A 19,933-nucleotide genomic window follows, 5' to 3' on the forward strand; every position below is an offset into this window, starting at 1 on the left:
AGAAGGAAATAGATTCAGAGGATTGTTGCCTTGGATTTTGAAGGGAAACCGGTCGTCTTATAAAGCTGAATATCTTAATTTCAAAGTTGTTTCCGTTGTGGATGGTATTTATTAAGGCAAACCACATTGTTGGCTAGCGTGGCGTGGCTTTGGGGCCTGTGTGCAGTCAAGGCTTTCCTGGCAATCAGGGTAGGAACTGGCCAGGTATCCTGTTCTTCAAACCTCGAGGACCTCAATGAATCAAACAATAGGATGGATATCTTGAAGTGGGAGATTCTCTGACCCTGTGATTTCTCATTGTCAGGCAGATGTATGTGGTTAGAGGTTGTAAGTAAGGTGGTTTGCATTACTTTTAAGGAAACACGATGGAGGGAAAAAAGTCTGAAAAAAAATCCTTTGGAACTTCGTTGTTTTCAAGTTAAACAAAGAGAATTATTTACGTGAAGCGTGTTATCCTGTGGATCTGGGTCTCACTCGCTCTAACTTAAAGTGTTTTATTCAGAGACTCAAGTCCTGAGGAAAAGATTGAGATGCTGCTTCTTTTTTGCACAGGGTTTTATCAGAGTTTATTCATTTCTAGAATCAGTTGTGTCCTGCCAAGTATGTCTGTCTGTGTCCCAGGATACTTTTGCGGGCTATGAAACAGAGGCTTCTGACATTTCCTTATGTGTTTTCTAGCTAAACAAAATGAATCAGAATGGGCTCTTCTGTGATAATTAGAAGAATGTAATCTGTTGGGAATTTCTCTACTTTTATCATAAACAGCATCTTGACTTGCTGGTTTGTTTACCGGGGTTCCATTCGTAACTTACAAGGCACTGTTTTATACCATGCAGTCCAATGTAAAACACAGAGTATTTTGGAAAAATAAGATCTTAATTTTTTTTTTAACTTATGATTATGGATAGATTATATTACCGACTCTATTATTTTTCAAAAAAGTTCATAGACCTGTCTCTGTTTTGGTTCTGCCCGATCAATTACGTCTCAGCTGCAAATGTGAACAAATTCACTGCTTATAGGGAAGTTTGTTTAGAACGTGGTTAGATTTTTTTTTGAGCCTCTATTTTCTGAAAGTCTTGGTTAGTCATGAAAATATGAACAAGTCACACGTGAAGAAACAAAGATTTTGCAAACTGTGTCTGTCAACAACTGTGAGTATAACACAATTTAAAGTTGGAATGCATTTTCCAGATAAGTTTCTCTCTTCCAGGTGAGTCATTACTGATTCTGAGAAGCATCAAAAATAATGATAAAATCAATTAAAAGTTAAGTACTGTTCTGTGGGGATCTGAGTGCATTTTAAATATTGAAATGAGTTTCTTCTATTTTTAGACAGTTTGTTGTATAAGAAGTTTCAAGTTCACATAGCAGATATTTCCAAATTGAGACACTTTATTTGCTTTTCATAAGAATGCAGGTAACCAACCTCTAGAACCAAGAAAGCTGCCTTCCATTATGACCTGAATATTGATGCCATCCACTAGGCAGATTCCTTAAAAATATTTTTATGTAATAGTGTTTCACTTTGAAGTCACTGCCGAGGACTTGAGGCTGTGACCTTAGGTGTGGAAATGGGAAAGAATCATATTAAATGGGGAGAAAGAGGAATTGGCTGAAATTACAGCTTTTAGAGGTGAAAGATGTGAGAATTTTAGTTTTTCCCACATAATTTGATCTAATATGTCAGAAGCTGCTTAATTATTTAGGAAATGTTTGGAAATTTCTTCAGACTCAGACACGGTGGTATTGCTTTTGCATTTTAATGGCAAATAGGGTCCTTAGGAACTTGAATGCCATTTGGTTTTACCTTAGTGGTTTTATAGAAGACTTTTCAAATTTTTGATTAAGAAGATCAGCTTTGGACTGTGTAGAGGGTTTCATTTTGGGATGATACAAAACATTCTGCAGGTGGATGGTGGCGATGGTGGCACTACAGTGCGAATGTACTTAACGCCACTGAACTAAACGCTCAAAAATGGTTAAGATAGTAAATTGTACGTTACATGTAGTTGACCACAATTTAGAAAAAAGATCGACTTTGGGATGAATCATGGCTTTTCGTTTTGTTTGATTTTTACTTATTTTAGAAGTACTGTGCGCTCCAGTGACTTGCGTATGTTGTAGCTGAATGTCTGGAAGAAGACCCACCTGTTTTCCGGTGTCTCATTGCTGATACGCTCAGCGGGGCTGCGGGGAACTGTAATGAGGCCGCCCTGCTCTGGGGTCAGCTGGGCTGCTGTGGGACACAGAATTCATCCTTTCTCCTGCCATTTCGATACCTGTGATCATTTTGGTTCATATGATGTGAAGAACCAGACTGAATTCTGTTGAGCACCTCTGTAGATGACCTTACTTTTCATGTTTTTCTTGGAAACACTGGGAGTTGGGTGCATAAAGCGTGTCTGTTGTGAAGGAGGAAACTTCCACGCAAACACACACACACACACACACACACACACACATGCACGTACCAGCCCCACCACAGACACACACACACACACACCTGCCCCATCACACGCACATGCCCCATCACCACATACACACACACACACACACACACACCCCTGCTCCATCAGACACATACACACACACACCTGCACCACCACTTACACACACACACACCTGCCCCATCACACACACACACGCACACACCTGCCCCATCACACACACACGCACACGTGCACAGACCCGCCCCGGGCTCTGAGCTTTTCTTCCCGTTCACGTCGCCTTGACTCTCTTCCCTTGTTCTGGTGGCTCAGTCGTCCTCTTCCCTGCTTTTGCTCCCGGCTCCTCAGACGTGGCAGTTGGGTTTTTTGGTCTTTTTGTATCTTGTCCAGAATTTGCCCCAACTGCACAAGCATGCAGTTATTTTCAGTGCTGTACAGTTTCTTTGTATCTGTTGCTTGAGGAGACGTGTGTCCAGGTGCAGGCCCTGCAGCACAGGGGCCCAGCCTGTCTCAGTATGACCTTTGTCAGAACGGCTGCTGAGAGGCTGTCCCTGGGTCCTGACCTCCTTCACCCCGTCTGGGAGGAGCTGCCTCCGAAGGGCCAGGAGCTGGGGAGGCCCTTCGCTGCAGTGGGAGGCTGGCAGGTTGGTTCATCTTCCCTCTGCCGCTCCACGTCTCACGGGTTCGTACACGACTTACATGTAACGACCATCATGTGACGCGTCTGCTGTACCTCCCGTAGGAGAGAATGCAGACTGTGAGCGTGTTTCCCAGACGGTGTGCCTTCGACCAGTGAAGGGGCTGGGGCTCCTTAGTCCTTGGTGGTCTGGATCCCATATCGGTTTGTCAGTGCCATTCCCTCGGAATCTCCATGCCATTTGGGACAATCAAGCCTAGGCAGGAGTGAGCTTAGTAAATTCTGTTTTCTTTGGGCGACACAGTGGGCTGGGGTACTGCCCCTGAGCTTAGTGGTCTCACAGCATCTACTCCCCCGTCTATCAGGACACAGCCTACTCGGCTGGTACAAATAACTGGAAGTTACAAGAATGACTGATTTTGCAGTAAAGCGGCAGGGGTACTTACTTATGCAGACTTTCATAATAACAACTAAATAATGAGGCGTCAAGCAGGTTAAGCACGTGGCAGTATTTGACTTTTGAGATACATTATATCTCCACAGGGAAAGCAGAATGATTGTGAAATAAGCTATATATAAAAACCGGGGGGAAAGATTTTAAGTACTTTCCATATATTCTATGTCACTGATCTTTGCGTGTTTGCCAGCCTGTGGCGTGGTGTCCATGAAGACTCAGTGTTACTGACCTTGGGTTCCCCCCAGTGATGTGCTGGCGGCACTTAACCTCCAGCCTCAGGCGCCTGGTGCGAGGGGGGCGGGAAGCCGCGTGGGGTGTTGGCCCATGTCTGGGATGTACACACCTCGCCGTGGTTACTGGACATGGGTTCGGGAGGGGTCCTCACTGTCCCCAGGCGCCAGTAGCAGACAGAATGCCAGTGGTCTGAACCTGGTGCCAGTGGTCAGAGCTAGCGAGCCTAGCTCTCGCCTTCACTTCTGTGTCCAACTCCTGAGGGGTTAATTCAGGGGCCGTGGTCAGCCTGTGCTCCCCCCGTGGGGGCAGGCTGTCCCGTTGTGTGTTGGCGAAATAAAATCTGGGATTAAAATTGAACGTTTGCAATGGGGCGCTTAGTTTTAAAAAGCTACATAGTAAGTACTCTTGCATTTGTATTTGGGGGCTGAGTGTGTGTGCTCCGTCATGCGAGGGTTCAGACGCCTTTGGGGCACTGGACCCAGTTACACAGTATTGAACGGTGAGCAGGGCTGTTGCCATGTGGACGGCCATGGGAAGCTTCATATTGAGGTCAAAGGCAGAGGGGACATAACTGTTGAAATCGTGGGAACGGCTGCTCTGAGGAGTCCTAAATCCCCTAAGTTTCTTTTGTGTCGAAGGTTATAAAAAGCCTTTAATGTCACATGGACAAGTGAAGGAAAATCAATGAGTATGTTTGCTCCCTTTGCTGCAGACCTGTCTGAAGGAGAAATTGTGCCCAGTGACGGGTCCGGTGAGAGTTTGGCAGTGAGTGTATCTGGGGAAATAAAACGCTGTTTCATTAATTTCACGCCTAACTTACATGTGATTCTTAGATCTGTGTAGACAGTGATGTGACCTGTGTTCAATTTAAGTTCTCACATGAATGGTGGACGTTACGCCTTGTGTTTTTGCAGTGTTTCTGGTTTATAAGGTCTTTTATATTTATTCTGGCTAGTCCTACTGTTTTCTTGTGAGATAGGAAATGCTGCCCCCGTTTTGCACATCAGTAATTAGACCCAAAGCTGTGTGTGAATTTCACTGTCACACAGCTGCTGAGTATTTTGCTGAGACCCAAATGCAGGTTCTCACTCTGAGTCAGTATATGATTCCATCATGACCCTTAATAAGTCCTTCATCTTCCAAGTGTGGGTTTCCCATGAAATATGGTGAAAGAACAAACTGGTGTAGACTGGGAATCCCGATGCAGGGGCACAGGGGGAGGGACTGCCAGCAGGGCCTCTGGAGCTTCAGAACGCCAGATGGGGGAGTACACCAGGTGGCTCTGTTGCTGAAAAGATGTTCAGTCAAGTGGAACATTTTCACACCTGGGATGCCTCGCTTTTCCAAACACCAGGTGAATGGCATTGTAACTTACTAGGTTAAACATAAGATGTCTTGTCTTTGGAAGATCAAATCCTTCAAGTAAGTTTCTTTTACCCAGAGACTGAAATTATTTATAATGCCTTTTTTCTTTCCAAAAAGAATGGTGGTTGTGCAAATAGGATGCCAGATGATATGATTCATAAACTAAGAATAACTAAGGCAGTGCCGAGCTGAGCTGGATGAGGAAAGTGAATGTCTCAGCCATGACGACGGTTTTCCTTCCAGCCTGTATCTTGATGATCCCACCATGCTGGGGTGAGAACATGCTTCCCCTTGCTTCACCCCCTTGCTGTCCACCGACTGGAGAGGGATAAAATCCTCATATGCTTAAAGGGCTTTATTTCATGCACTGAACAAGGCTTTATTAGGAAGCTGGACATGCTAGTAAATTACTGCCAGAACGAAAGGCTGTGGATCCAGAGTTTTAAGGCCAGAACTGTTCTAGTCCACGCAGCTTATTCTTAACCCTGGGGGCCGCTCAAAGCCTGGCGGGCATCTTTGTGCCATGTGGGAGGGTCAGCCCTTTGGGAGGTGAGGACCCTGAGCTAGGCTGGGTTTCAGCCCCAGCTCACCTGGAGCAGATGCTTTTGTGCAGAGCGGAAATTGGCCTCCTCACCCTTGAGCCAGTGATGTACTTACTCCCTCGGGTTAACGGTTACAGCCGGGTTAACGTGCAGACGGGAGGTTCTGTGGCTCAAGGCTGAACATTCTGTGGCTGCTTCTTCGCTGAGATGTTTCCTGAGTGAACCTGGCATTTGACACCAGATATAACGATGCCCAGCTCGTGGGGCAGACCTGTGGGGCTGTGGGCTCTTTATACCTTAGATGCCAGGTGGACCTGAAACCGCTTCTTCAGGCAGACCTCCAGCTTTGTCTGCAGGTGCCCCCGGGGCTCGCATCGCCTGTAGGGACAGCATCGTGCCGTTGGCCATCCTCTGCACCAGAAGGGCACCCGGTCTCCAGGATGTGCCCCTTCCTGGAGAAGGTGAACAACTGACAGGTGTGAGACGTGTGACACGTGTGGAGTCACGAGCTTCTGCGTTGCTTGTCCTACTTGCGAGGAAGAATGAAACGCTTAGCCCCACACTTTCAGGAGTGAAGGGCTGTAAATAAGAAAGCAGTTTTTTATGTCATCCATTTGGTCCGTTTCCCCACTAAGAATACTTGCTGAGGTTTGAACGTGAACATTGTCTCCAAAGAGACTCCTGCGGATGAGGGGTGGTGTGAGTCGAGGGACAGGAGCACAGGAGGGGTGCGTCTGGTTCTCCTGAGGGGCCCTGGGCTCTGCTCCCTGAAGGAGCTTCGGCGGCCCCGCCGAGTCCATTCTGGGGCTGAGACAGCAGGCGCCCGTTTCTCCCACCTGGAGGCTGTAGTCCAAGATCAAGGACCCTGTGAGGCCTGTTCCTGGCATGTCGAGGCATCTCCTTGCTGTGTCCTCATGTGGAGGGCAGAGCGGGTGTCTCTCTGGGGTCTCTTCTCACAAGGGGACTAATCCCACCACGAAGGCCCCCGCTCACGACCTCATCACCTCCCAGAGGCCCCCTCCTGACACCTTCAGGTCGGGGGCCAGGGCTCAACCTGTGGATTTGGGGCCCACAGCAGCCCTGGCCCGTCAACTGCACGCTTACAGTGAGCAGATACTCTCTTCTTCTTGGACCCTGTGAATTGTGTGTGAACCGCCACAAGGTTGGTTGGGCCATTGCTTTCAGACGTCTTCCCAATTGGGAGGAATCCAGTTACAGGCAGCAGAGCTTGCGTACGGTGAGAGGTGGGTTGAAAACATCCAGAATTCCTGACAGGTCCCCCGTCAGGAGGCAGGGTGTGGTTCCCGACCCTTGAACCTGGGCTGGCCTCGGCCTCGGGCTTGATTTGGCCAGAGAATTAGGAGGCAATGATGCTGTCTAATTCCGAGCGAGGCCTGCGGGTGTGGCCAGTGGGAGGCCTGGGGTAGCCGTCTGGGGGGTGGACCTCCACAGGGAGGGAGAGGCCCGGGACGCGGGCGTGAGTGCAGCCGCCTCGTGCCTCCGAGCCATTCCTGCCGTCTGTCCTACGCTGGACGCCCGGCCGAGCCCAGCCCGGGCCGCGGACCCGCAGAGGGACGAGCGCCCAGGTCGTTGCTCTAGATGCTGAACCTGGGTCTGGTCTGTTAGCGTCAGCAGGTGAGTTAACGCGAGGGCGTCAGCTGCAGCAGCTGCAGCTGAGGGTGAGCGGAGAGGAGCGTGTCCACTGCCGGCATCCACGCCCGGGACCTGAGCTTCCGAGCCGTATCCCCTGTAGGGAGAACCTGCTTCCCCAGGAGACCTCTCCCAGCCTCGATTCTTCTTGTCTGTGATCATACCGGGACGGCACCCACGAGATTCTTTTGTGAAGTAAAGTTGGTCAATGTGGATAAAGTTACCAAGTTAATTGACACCGTGACCGTGTCCTGACTTCTGGGGACAAATTCTCGGGTCAGTTGTGTATATGAAGCCACGGAGAAGATGCGCTGCTGCAGATGAGGTGTTGGGATCATGGGTTTAAATCTCAGTGAACTCGCTCAACCTTCTGAGCATTTCCAAACCTTGAACCTCAGTCTCCGCTGAATTCTGCAAGTATTTTGTTTGCACACGTGCTTATGGGATGTGCAAGAATGTCAGGCTTAAGGCTCCTGGTTTAAAATGTTGGTTGTAGCCAGGCAAGGTCCTTTAAAATTCTGAGTGTTGGTAATTTCTTGTCAGCCTTTAGTAGAAATTACGGTGCACAGAGTCGTCGGAAGCCTCTGCTGAGAGATGGGCTTCTATAGCGTCCACGTTTACTCCCTGACCTTCTCTGATCAAGTGGCTTGGGCAGCATGTGATTCCTTGTAAAAGACAGTGAGATGACATACCCCAGGGGTGTCAGTGTCTGTGACAGTGGTCTGTGGTGACACCGCCCATAAAGTGGCCATTGCCGTCGACCTGTCTTTAGTTACATTAACTCACAGCTGCTGGTTTAAGTTCTTAACTAAAGAAACATTGTTACATCCTTTATTTTTTTTTCCTTCGTGCATTTTAGACATATAGATGTTTGAGTTAAGACAAACTGGTTTGAATTGAAGATAAACTGCTATATATTTTATGAGTTATTGAAAATATCAAAGCATATTATTTTTAAAAACACCTTTAAATCCATCTGTACCCTCAGGCTTAGAAGCTGTATTTTGAAAGGAGCTCCCTGTAGTGTATACAGAGATCAAAGTACAGTATTGTACCCATGAAACATATACCATAAGCCAAGATCACCTCAATAAAAATAATTCATGTTTAAAAACCTTGATATGGAAAACGCACTATAATTTGATATTGAGTTGACAGGATTTGACGTGGTCATTGAAATTGGCTCAACGTGTGACCCGGGATCTTCCAAAAATCGTCCCAGAGAAGCCTGGTGGGCTGGGCGCCAGGCTGCAGAGTCAGGCCTGGATGTGAGGATGTGTGCGCTTTGCAGCGTATTTCGGAGTCTTTCCTCGTTCCCTAAAGGAGGAGGTGCTGGCCGGCGGGGGCAGGGGGCTCTGCGTCGTCAGCATGGTTGCTGTCCTGCCTCGGTCCTGCTGCCTGGCCAGCGTTCCATCCTGCCGGGACGCACCTCACCTCGTCCTCCTGGACACGCTCACCTCTCTGCACTGTGGCTTCTGCCCGGACACAGGTTTAATTTAGCTATTGCTTTTTATTTCACTGCACTCCTTCTTTGACGTGCCATGTTCATCTCTTTCTATCTTGATTCGTCTCAGACTAGTCTCATTAGCCGTTCTCAATGTTTCTTTCCCGTTTCTGTAGCCCGCTTTCCAAGTTCAGAACCTAAGCTCTGGTCAGACCCCGTCGCGCTGCCGTGTTCCCGTGTGTGTGCGTGTGTGGGTGTGTGGCATTTCCCACTGTGTGTGTACTGGGAGAGGCCTGGGGCTGCTGCAGGTGGCCTCTCTATGTCCCCTTGCGGAGGATCTATCCTTCAGGGGATCTCCTCCTGCCCTGCCTGCGAGGATGCCAGGTGCTCCAGACTGTAGCCCTGTCCAGGGGAGTCCGTGCTGGTGGTCGCCATGCCCTGATGCAAGGGCATGGTCACTGCTGGCTCTGCTCGCCTCTGCAAGCCTGTCCTCCCCAAGTGGACATAGAACTGGGGAAGAGAGCCGCCAGCTCCCTGACGTTGGGCCGGTCCTGGGTGGAAGTGGCCTGCAGGCCGAGCTTCCGACAGAGAGAACGCACGCCCAGAACCCTGCGGGGGGGCCGGGCCGGGGCTCCCCCCTGCCGTGGGCATCGGGTTGGCGGACGCTGCTTCTCGACTCTCATGGCCAGGTGATCACGGGCCCTGGTGTTCAGAGGAGGGTGCGTCACTCTCATTTTCACGTGTACTTCGGTGGAAGTCGGCAGAGGCTGTGTCAGAGCTGCCAGGCAGATGCCACTTTAGACAGGAAGCCTGCTCTGTCCTCTGACCTGGTGACCGTCCCCTCTGGGACGGGTCACAGTTTCCTGCGTCCTCAGAGGGAGGTGCTGTTCAGGAAAGGGAGGGCTTGCCCTGAACTCCTGATGTGAGAGGGATCCCGAAAGTTATTCCAGACACACTGAAGTTCTTGTTTTGGTTTCAAGGCAGTTTTAATATTTGCCAAAAACAACATTTAAAAATAATGCTAGGAAGTCATTTTATTGTAAAAATACTCTGCATTAAAGGTTAAAGCTTTTTAAGAAATAATGAATTTATTTCATCTTGGATGAAAATTATTTTATCAGGTTTTCAAGATAAGTAAAAAATATTTCTGAGCTCTGCGTGAATCCACGTGCCAGCATGATCGTGTGTGCATGTGTGAGACGCTTTTATTGTTTGCAAACCTCAAACCGTTACAGTGGAAGTAGTTTTAGTGTGTATTTTAATATCCCGGCTTTAAAGTTTGGTGAAAGCACCAGATAAAGATGGTGATTGATGTTTCCGTCAAAGGCTTGCTTATTTAGCAGCACAATTTCACTGCTAAGCAGGGACTCGGGGCACGTGAGTCATGCTGCAAACACTTGATTTATAGCACAGTTCTTTCTGGCACGAGCAGGGGTTAAAACGTGCGGGAGTGTGAAGCACTGAGACACAGACAGTGAGAGGAAGAGGGGGTGCTTCCCATGGGACGTGGAGCCTGGGAGGGGGTGGTGCTGGTGAGGGTCCCGCTGCACCTTCACGTGTCCTGATGGCTTGGTCCCCGGGCGACAGGTCTCACCTGCGTCGGAGCCGGCGATGGGCTGTCCTGTGTGCCAGGTCCAGTGGTGGAGACTTTCTGCAGTGAGGTGTGGAGACCCTGATGCCAGGACGGGTTCAGCACGGCTGCCACCCCGCATCTCCCATATCATTCCCCGTTAGCGTCCACCCGGATCAGAATGATAGCTTCCCGCCTTACATCCCGTTCCTCACGCTGATGCTCACACGTAGGATGTTTGCTAAGAAGGACACAGTGGTGACATTTAATGCATCTTCTTAAAGGTATCTATAGGTTTCCCCAGGGTCAGGATGGCCTCTTACTGATTTGGGTGTGCCCAGCACAGGTACATGGCGGGCAGTTGATAACAGCGATTTTAAATTGAACTGAATTGAACGTGTGCCTTTATCAGGCGACTGGTGTCCTGTTACTGGAGAAATAACGTAGGAGAAAAGCATAACCAATTAGGGGAAATGTTGCAGAGATTAGTTTAAAAATAGTTAAACAATTGAAGCTGAAGGTTTGTTATACACACGTACGAGTAGTTTAGCTGCTGCACACGAGTGAGTCCAGGGTTGGTTCAAGCCAACGTTATCTTCCAAAGGGACGACCAGTTCAGTGTCCCTGGAATAGATGGCGGATGCTGTGGACAGTGCTGTGAGTTCCGTATAATAAAATTACAGCATCAGCCCTACCTTGAGGACGACATGTGAGCACGTGAGCCCGAGCGCATGCACATCGGGAGGGGGGCCTCGTGGGGACGTCCCCTGGTGTTCAGTCCGGGTCACACGTCCGAGGGCTCCACCGGGTCCAGGTCAGCCGATTACTCACCGCTTGTGGAGGGATGAGTGCTGACGTCCTGAAGAGGTAACGTTGGGTCAGTCAGCCCTGAGGATGCGGGCTCCTCCTGGGCTGAGAGCGTGGATGGACCACGAGACCCGCTCCGTCCTCACAGCAACAGAGGGGCAGCAAACCGGTGGTCTCTGACCAGAAGCCTCTGAGCACCAGGTGTGGACACCGCAGGGAGGGGCCCCAGCTGGCCTTGTGGGGAGCAGCCTGGCGGTCAGTGTACAGGAGGGACATTGGTGCCACCTGGACGAAGGTGTGGAGGCACCAGCAGGGCGTTTCTGGGGCCTCAGGAAGGGACCTGTCTGCTTGCTCCCAACTGTTCTTAGTTGTTCGTTAAACTCAGGCATCTGAAGATCTCAGTAGTTGAAGAACTGATGATAAGCGTATTGCTAATGAAGGTGACACGGGAGCAGGACGATGGTGGCAGCTTGGATGTTTGCGTGTATCTGGGTGTTTACACCAGGTATGGCTCGCCTTTTATTTTTATTTTATTTTATTATTTATTTATTTTTTGTGGTATGCGGGCCTCTCACTGTTGGGGCCCCTCCTGTTGTGGAGCACAGGCTCAGACGCGCAGGCTCAGCGGCCATGGCTCACGGGCCCAGCCGCTCCGCGGCATGTGGGATCCTCCCGGACCAGGGCACGAACCCGTGTCCCCTGCATCGGCAGGTGGACTCAACCACTGCGCCACCAGGGAAGCCCTCGCCTTTTATTTTGAACATTCCTCTCTCTGGACCGTGGGACAGGAAGATGGAAGGACGCCGTCTGTGGAAGGTGGGCCAGGAGCCGGCCACCTGGGAGGCCTCGTGGATGGACGTAGAGGCAGCTCTGTGGCACCTCGAGGTTCTCCCCACGGTGAACAAGAAACTCCGTGGCTCCCGTCTGAAGGTGTGGCCGTCAGGGTTCCCCAGCGAAGGAACGAGAGTGTGTGTGTGTGTGTGTGTGTGTGTGTGTGTGTCTAAGTATATGTATTTATCTATCTATCTTTCTAGAGAGAGAGATTTAGACTTATTATAAGGAATTTTGGCCCATGTGGTTCTAGAGGCTGACAAGGACCACAGTCTGCAGCTTCGAGGCCCAAGAGAGCCTGTGTCTCTGTTCAGGTCCGAAGGCAGGAAGAAAGCCAGCGTCCCAATTTGAGGGTCATCAGGCAGAGAAGCCCTCTCTCTCAGCCTTTCTGTTCCACTCAGGCCTTCGGCTGATGGGCGAGGCCCACCCACGCCGGGAGGGTTGCTTTACTCTGGTGGCGACCTCAGCCTGAAACACCCGGAGCAGCGTTGGCCCGAGTACCTGGCCCCACGGCTCAGTCACAGTGGTGCATAAATGCCCCGCCACAGGAGGGCACACCTTGAGCAGGTGCCTGGGCCGGACTCAGCTGGGCTCCCCCCTTGAGCCCCAACATCGGAGGGGGACGTGGTCCAGAGGCAGGGAGGCCCCGGGAGCAAGGCCAGCCCCAGGCTCCAGCGGCCACGCACGCGCTCAGGCCGGGGGCCAGGCAGCCCTCCCCGAAATGCCAGGGGCGTCCGCTCAGGCTCAGGCGGGGCCAAGCCTCCCACCTGTCCACATCGATACGTACACCCGACCCCACCTGCAGGGGGGCGAGGAGAGAGCGAGCCACCCCCAGGCCCTGGCGCCCAGAGGGTCAGACCGCGGCTCCCCTGTGGGGCTGATTCAGGGTTTCCCTGGGACCTGCGGGGTGGGTAGCAGGGAGGATGCAGAAGTTTGGGGAAGCACGCGTTTCCTTTCTGCGCCGTGTGCTCACCTGCCGTCCCACGATACGCAGGCCCTCTCACTGTCCCCGTAAAATCCCTGGGAGGTGGGTGGGGTTACACTGTTCCTCACGAACGAGAGAAGCTGGGGTGCTGGGAGCCTGGGACCTGCCATGTGAGCAGCAGGGTGAAGACAGGACTTGGCACCAGCCTTCCCTGGGTCTTGAGCTGTGCTCTTTGCACTGAAATGAGATGAGTCAGAGTAGATCTGAGTGCCCTGAGGTCAGTGCCCGGCCTGGCGGAGCCCAGGGAGGAGTTTATCCCGTGAGTAAGGCCCAGCTCTGTGGTCCTGCCTCGTGCCTGAAAGCGGTGCACCTTGCACTCAACTTTTTACAAATATATAAGATATAGATTACTGTTTGCTTCCCTGTAAAGTGGGGGATTGGCTGATATCTGGGTGAGGCTCCCCAAACACGGAACAGCAGGGATAGTGGTGGGAGTGGGAAGTGGTCAGCGACATCCCATGAGCCCCCTGCTTCTGCCAAACAGGGCCGTGGGTGATGAGACCTTGGGGGCTCTGACTCCCCATCGTGGGTCCCCTGAGAGACAGACCACCAGGAAGATGAGGCTGCGTCTGGTGACCGTGACCGCAGGGAAGCCCACAAGGACAGGGCCTGGCGGGCGGGAGCCTCTGTCACGGATCTGAGGGCGCCGTCGTGACTTAGGAAGGAGTGTGTCCTGAGTGAGGGCACGGTCGGCCTGGCATCTGGATGTAGGGCCCGGGCTGCGGGTCCCCCCCAGGGCACCCCGGTCCCACATGGGACGTGGGATCCTCAGTGACACTGCCTTGCATGGGTGCTCTGAGCCTCCGTGCTCCCCCCTCCACTGTGTTTAGCAGCGTCACCAGGTCGCCTTCCCGTCAGGCTACAGCGCATTAGGTGCTGAGATCAGGGCGACGGCATCGGGCCTTCGTGAGGGTCACTTCTGGGGTCAAGGGAAGGGACAGGTGTTGGGTCTGGGATCGGCGGGAGAGTCACGCCCCTCGGTGAGGCCACACTGTGTTCCCGGTCGGCCCCGGGGGGCCTTGGAGCAGAGATCAGACCTATTGACCGTATTGTACCTGGGAATTCTCTCGTCCTCTCTCCTAAGGTGGGGCCTTCAGAGGCTGGGTGCGCATCCTCTAGGGGCTGCGGTGGACCTACTGAGTCCTTAATGTGGCTCCAGGTCAACACAGGGCTTCGTGGAGAGAAGAAACAGGCAGATCCCCAGTCGGGGACCCTGGGTCCATCCCACAGTAACAACGCAGGATGACCTTGGGGGGTAACTGGCTCCCAAGCCCCCATGACGAGGTGGCTGGAGAGTGTGGGCTGTACCAGAAACAGCAAGACTTTAACCTGGAGGCATTAAAACCCCCAAAACAGGTGAAGTCGCTGGGGATGAGGCTCCAAATCATCCCTTTTTGTCTCTTTCTTGCCCATCATCTGGCGTCCAGCCGTGTTCATGGGGTAGAATGGGCTCCCCGCTTGCTGGAGATAAAACCTGGAAAGCACAGAGCGCTGGGGTCACAGGGGCCTTGGGGACGGTCCGTCTGCAAGTGCTCTTCCGTCCCACCCACCCCCTCGGGGCTTGTCTGAAAGGGGAAGACCCTTGCCCTCCTAGACAGTGGCCTTGCTTTATGGGGCCTGTCGGACGGTAGGGAGAGCCTGGATCTGGTCCATGATTTATACTCATTTCCACGCTCACTTGCATTACCAGGAGAGGACACATCAGTGGACAATGTGATCGAAATGCATTGAACACTAGAAATTGCATTTAACTCCGTGGTTTTGTTTTCTCATCTGAGAACTTTGCTCACTTTTCCTTCCATCGCGATTCTGGTTTTCCACGTTATGAAGGAACAAGTTGGCCTGCCTTTGTGTCATGATTGCACTGTGCGCTTCCATCCGACAAGGCCACACCAATGTGTCCACCTGGGGTCCGAGGCTAAGACTCCTGAGTCACCCATGAAAATCCTGGTACCTTCTTTTACAGCACTTGCAAAAGTAATAACGGCACAGGTCAGGCCACACGGACCCTCACCTCCTAAAGAAATGAAGACAGCAGGGTCCAGTCCTTCCTGTCGGCCATCCCGCGTTTGCTGGGTTTGTCAGGTTTGTCCCACGCGCCAGGCTCTCTGCTTCTCGCCGTGTGTGGGGGGGCGAGTGACGTGACCGCTCAGCTTTGGGGGAACTTGCGGGATGTTGGGGATGACAGCCACGTGAGTCACCATGGCTGCCCGCGCCGTGAGCACCGGCCACTCAGGGCACAGGGAGGAAGCCCGAGGCTGTTCTGGGAGGATGCTTTGCAGAGGAGGGTTGCAGAGCACACGGAGCTGAGTCTCAGACGAGAAGATGGCCAGGCAGAGAGAGGTGATCGAGGTCGCGGAGGAAGCACGTGCAGAGGCCCGGAGGTGGAGATCAGAGAAGTAAATGCGTGTGGAGAACAGAAGGCCGTGGACGACGGTGGTGGGGAGACACCAGCACAGGGACAGAAGCCATGCCAGGATCTCGGGCCATGGAGACTCCTGCACACGGCCCGCCAGAGCCACGCGGGGGATGGAGATGTTAAACTGGTAGGGGCGCCGGCCGTGGAGACGGTCCCTTCACTGTGAAAACAAGAAACGCGGACGCATCTCCAGTGGCTGTGCAACAGAAGGGAGAGCTTTTCCTCCTGGAAGTCCCTCTGGGGACGGCGCTAACTGGGGGATTTTGCAGGCTGTCCCTGGCCTGTGGGCTGCATGGCGGGAGGGCAGGAGCTCCGAGTCCCCAGGGAAGACCACAGACTCACAGAAGCGGCCTCCCCGGGATGGGGCAGTGATAGAGGGCGTTCCTGCAGCCAGACAGAAACGCGTGTATAGGGGACACGGCTGAGGCAGTACGCCCCCAAGTCGCACAGACTCCGTGGACCTCGGTCACCGGGACCTGCTGGACCAGGTCTCCGAGGGGAGCAGGGGCCGTGTGTGCAGCTGACCCCAGGCTGGTTGTGTTTCCACCAAGTGGTACCCGGTTGTGTTAACTCCCTGGGTCTGGGTGGACTCGGACAGGCCCAGGGAACGAGAAAGCAGGGCCTCCACACGAGGCTGAGAGGAGGCCCCTCCCCCCTCCTGCCTCCAGAAAACAGTCCGGAACATGGGCAGGAAGGTGCCGCCTTGTGATGGTTTTGACATTCCCAGGCACCTGGAGAGAGCGGGGCTCCCAGCAAAGATTCCAGAATCTTCCTGCAGCCCCTGGAAGTGTCCCTCCTGCAGGTGGAGCTCAGATGCGTGGCTCACCGTCGGCTCCCATCTGGGCCTCTTACTTCCTCCCAGTTTTCCTTCCTTCTCTGGCACCTTCACCCCTGTTTATGGAATTTCTGATGAGACGTAGCCCATTGCCCTGACCGCGATCTGGCCCTCCATAGGTACTGACTCACCACGTCTGTAAAACTCAGGAGTGAAGCAGTTGACAAACTCTGAGTCAGGTCTGTCAATGAAGTAATAGGATCACATCAGTTTGCACACCCCCCGATTTTGATAATTCTCCTGCGATTATAAGACAGATGCCCTTGGTTTTAGGAAACACACAATGAGTCATAAAGGACTATTATGTCTGCAAGATAGTCTCAAATGGATCAGAAAGAAAGAGGAAGAATGGTAAACATGGCGAAATGTTGAGTTGGGGAGAATCTGGGGGAGAGGCTGTGGGAATTCCCTGTATTGTTTCTGCACCTCTTCTCTATGTTTCTGTAATTATTTCAAAATTAAAGAACATTTCTGAAGACGAAAAAGATGTTGGTAACCCACAGGTGGAAGGGAAATCAGTCAGCACTTTGAGTTCCTCCTTCAAAGCCCAGCTTTCTATCTGGTCTTTCTGCCTGCTCTTAGACTCTTTGGGAGGAAGGTGGAAAGCGCTGGACGTAATAGGGCCGGGGCTCTTTTCCCTCCCCGGCAAGGCTGTGGGGGACAGAGCTGACATGTTCATTGAGCCCCGCTATGCTGGTCTGTAAAGGTATCTGCCGAGATTGTCCACTTTCATTCTTGCAAAAGCCCTAGACGGTGAGGGGACACCCCTTATCCGAGGAGGCGCTCACAGCGTTGGACCTCAGACTGAGGCCTGCGGGTTCATCTCCTGCTGCCTCCTGGGCAAGCCCTCGGTCCTGCGTGGGGACCGGCCGTGGGGAGGAGATCTGGGCTTGCTCCTGCCCTCCCCTGGGCTGGATGGTGGCCTGTTTGCATGGCTCTATTTAGGGCTTCGTCGAGTGGGACGGCTCAAAATTCACCCCCGTTTGCCTTGTTTTTGGTCCATCTGCCTCTTGCGCTGCCGGGACGGGACCGTCCCTCGGGGAAGAGGAAGCAGGCTCTGGGGGTTGAGGTGCGCGGGACAAGCAGCTATTCCTGACTCGTGGTGAGAACGGAGCCGGGAGCCCTGGGAACAGCTGTTCCGAGTCCAGGGACCCGTCGTCACTTCACACTGATGCACGGTCCACGCGGGAGCTTGGTGCCTCAGGTCTGGGGAGAGACGGAAAATTTGGGGAGCAAAGGCTCCCACATTCCCTTCGTTTGAGGCTATTTCTGGATCAATAAGAACAACCAATCAGACGCAGAGAAATAAAGAGCAGCCCTGGGTCTGCTGACAGCCTTTCCCCCACGCTGCTCAGCCAGTTGCCTCTTTAAAGTCTAAGGGATCTTCAGCGTTTCCGAATCAGTTCTGGTGTGGCAGTTCAGAGGTTGTGTACGTCCTTGACTTCTACGGAGGCCTCGCAGGCGCGGAAGCTCAGACGTGCGTCTGTGCTGATCGTGTTGACGGTCAACCCGGCCACCTGCCGGCATCGAGTCCGCGGTTCCCGCCGGGCGGGCGGGCGAGGCCGGCACCGCAGAGCCACGCGGGGTGTTCGGAAACGCCTCGTTCTCGTGCTGCCCCACTGCCTGTGGTCTTTGCAGTCCCCCTGGGCCAGGGCTCCATGTCTCCCAGGAGGGTTGCTCTGGATGGAGAGCTCGGTGACAACACCACCGTGGAACCGAGGCCTCATCGAGTCGCGCGTTTCCTTTGGAAACAGGCCCGCTCTGCTGCCCGGCGGCTCTCCACACGGGGCTGGTCCAAACCAAGAGGCGCTCGCGGTGTGAAACACACGCCAGATTTCAAAGCCTTAGCATGAGAAAAGTAAAGCATCTCAATACTTTTATGTCGATTGTATGTTAAAGATGAGATATTATAGATATACTGGATTAAACGAAATATATTAAAATGAATCCCCCTTATTTCCTTTCTTTTTAGATGCGGCTAATAAATTAAAACTGTACGCATGGCTCACATTGTATTTCTCTTGGACAGTGGGGCTTGCTAGCGTTTTAGACTCTTTCAGCAAATAGCATGTTTTAGTGCCTGCTCTGATTCTGTGTGGTTGGCAATTCTAAGTCCGTATCTTCAGAAGAGTCTTATATTCCATGTGCCCAGGAACCACGTTTTCTATTTCATGTAACTTCCCCCCAAACAGAATGTTTCTTACTTGCTGGACACGACTCTAGCTTAGTTTTTGGGTTGTTTTTTAAGGGAGGATAAGTATTTGTGTGCTTTTTCTATGGTGATTTAAACATGTCTGTAAATCATGTTTGCTTTTGTCTCATGAAAATAGGAGGGCACATAAGAGTGGAGAGCGGTTTTTACTTCTAGTAAATTAGGAACAAGTTAAGAATCAGAGTAGGAGGCTTTGAAAAGGACCGAGGCCTGTGAGGGAGGACCACGTGCAGTCTTGGGGGTGTTGCCCGACGGGAGGGGTCGAGGCTACAGCAGGTGCAGGGGGGCTGCCAGCTCACCTGCCCCAGAGCAGAGGGCACTGGGCCGCCAGGGGTTAAGGGCGTTAAGGAGATGGGGCGGGACCGAGGGTCCAGCTTCCACCAGGAAACAGCAGGGCACCCCAAAGAGCTATTTTTATTTTTTTAAATAAATTTATTTATTTTTGGCTGTGTTGGGTCTTCGTTGCTGGGTGCGGGCTTTCTCTAGTTGCGGCGAACGGGGGCTACTCTCCGTTGCGGTGCACGGGCTTCTCATTGCAGTGGCTTCTCTTGTTGCGGAGCACAGGCTCTAGGCACGCAGGCTTCAGTAGTTGTGACATGCAGGCTCAGTAGTTATGGCTCACAGGCTCTAGAGCGCAGGCTCAGTAGTTGTGGCGCACGGGCTTAGTTGCTCCGTGGCATCTGGGTTCTTCCCAGACCAGGGCTCGAACCCGTGTCCCCTGCATTGGCAGGCGGATTCTTAACCACTGTGCCACCAGGGAAGTCCGGAGCTATTGTTTTGAGGCTGTTACATGGGTTTCGAAAGTGGAAATTAAAGGCTGGGGGGATGGATCGGTTGATGGAGGACCTCCGAGCATGTTTCCTGCCAGTTGTCTGCCGCTTCTCTCCAAAGAACTTACCAGGGAGGAAGGAGGCCATGCCGCCTACCCCCCACCCGTTTGTTCACAGACCCACACCCGGCTGTAGGCCGAGGGCAGCATCTGGAGACGCGGGAAGCCCGAGGCACAGCGTGGTGGGGGGAGGGATGCTGACGTCCCCCTGGTTCCCGGGGACAGGGTGAGAGAGGACACTTCGCCAGCCTCCCACAGTTTCCCCTGAATAAAGCCCTGGCCAGCGTGTTGCAAGGGCGCGCCCGGCCGTGGCCGTCTCAGGCCGTTGTAACAAGGCCTTTCACACTTTCACATGGTGCTGACCTGCAGCAGACACTGTCCTTCCCGGACGCCTGCGCCTAGTTGCACCTTTTCCGCAGCCGCGGGGCTGGTGGCCGGCCTGGCCGGGGGCGTCGGGCGTGCTGACCTTGTCCGTGAAGGTCCGAGCACCTTCGCTCACGCCACTCACTTCAGCGCCGTGTCTTGTCAGACCTTCTCTTGAGGGTGTTCTTCCAGCCTCTAACTCCCGAGGTTGGTGTGACTGCTGTTTTCTGGTGTTTTGTAAAGAACATTTTATCGCTTAGGAAGGTTCTCCGGTTTACTGGGGGGCTTCTGGGGTGAAGCCCG

The 19,933-nt window shown here is 52.7% G+C and overlaps 1 protein-coding gene across 2 annotated transcripts in view; it reads left to right on the forward strand.

The window, feature by feature from the left end:
* The window catches only part of DLGAP2 (DLG associated protein 2), a 715,150-nt gene that overhangs the window by 165,450 nt on the left and 529,767 nt on the right, over positions 1 to 19,933 (forward strand). The window lies entirely within an intron of this gene.

Source organism: Pseudorca crassidens, chromosome 21, assembly GCF_039906515.1.
Source record: "Pseudorca crassidens isolate mPseCra1 chromosome 21, mPseCra1.hap1, whole genome shotgun sequence".
In the NCBI taxonomy this organism is placed as follows: Eukaryota; Metazoa; Chordata; class Mammalia; order Artiodactyla; family Delphinidae; genus Pseudorca; species Pseudorca crassidens.